Source organism: Taudactylus pleione, unplaced genomic scaffold (assembly GCF_031769625.1).
Source record: "Taudactylus pleione unplaced genomic scaffold, aTauple2 ptg000211l, whole genome shotgun sequence".
NCBI lineage: Eukaryota > Metazoa > Chordata > Amphibia > Anura > Myobatrachidae > Taudactylus > Taudactylus pleione.
The window spans coordinates 3,592,406-3,593,631 of record NW_028284613.1 but is presented as its reverse complement, the minus strand read 5'-3'; the positions used below and the strand labels follow the sequence as shown (position 1 = coordinate 3,593,631).

The window sequence follows — 1,226 nt, the reverse complement described above, 5'->3', positions numbered from 1 at the left end:
AATGTCCCAACATTTTTCAGGCCACAGAGAGCATCTCCTGCACACCCATGTCATTTTTAGAAAAAACCCTGTACCTCCAAGTTGATTGTGTGAGCAATACATGGGACATGTTGGAATGAAACCAGCTTTAATGCTCTCACAATATTGAGGGTATTGTCAAAAGTTACAAATCCTGAGGAAAGTCCAAGTGGAGTACTGTAAGCCATTTTGCTATGACATACCTTAGGTTTTCAGCGCTATGCCTCTTAGTGAAGCTGGTGACACAGAGTAAACAAGAAAGGAGATTACGCACAGAACCAGATATAGGTAGGTATATATTTATTAACCATCTATCCTACATCTCTGAGTATATCATATCTAGTGGTGGTGGTGGTTCTCCCAAAACCCAAAATTTTAAACAGAACAACAAACAAGATAAAGGACTATTTGCTGGGGCACACTTGAATGACAATTCATATAGAAAAATATTAAAATGTAACCTATTAATAAATTTAGGAGGTACCCATACACATTTTGTTAATTTTATCCATCAAGAGTTTAAACACTGAACATCCGTTTAAATGAATACATTTTAAATAACTGACAGGTGTTTGCATCAAACACCCAAATTTTATATGGCGAGAATAATAAACAGAATCTGCATTCTACTTAAAACACTTGGAATGGGTATCTTATATGGGTACAATGACAGTTATTAATCCCATTGGTTAGATGTATGATTGCAGCACCATGTGCTATCCTGTCCCATTCATCCTCCAATACAGGTTAACCTACAGCACCTGGTATTCCTAGGTGGTCTCCCATTCAATTACTAACCAGGCCTATTGCTGTATAGCTTCCAAGATCAGACAAGATTGGGCAGATCCAGTAAAGTATGGCTATAGGTTACGATTTTAGCGGCAGGAATGAAAATTGCCCTTGCACATGGTCTGAGCAAAATTGTATAAATGTAGGACTATCACCTTTGGAAAAGTCCAATTTATCAATAAAATACAAAATTAAAAAAAGTGATGCATAAGCATATTTTAATTATTTAACCATGGGTATAGTACAATTCATTTAACTGTCTAAAAATTGACATGTAATTATAACACCAACATATGTATATATATATATATATATATATATATATATATATATATATTTATATATATATATATATATATACATATATATATATATATATATATATATTTCAAGAAGGTCTTTGTAATAATACTGTGTGA

General features: G+C 33.1%; 1 pseudogene; it reads right to left on the bottom strand.

The window, feature by feature from the left end:
* Window positions 1-767: 767 nt before the first annotated feature.
* Window positions 768-886, bottom strand: LOC148517774 (5S ribosomal RNA; annotated as a pseudogene).
* Between the last annotated feature and the right edge of the window lie 340 nt (window positions 887-1,226).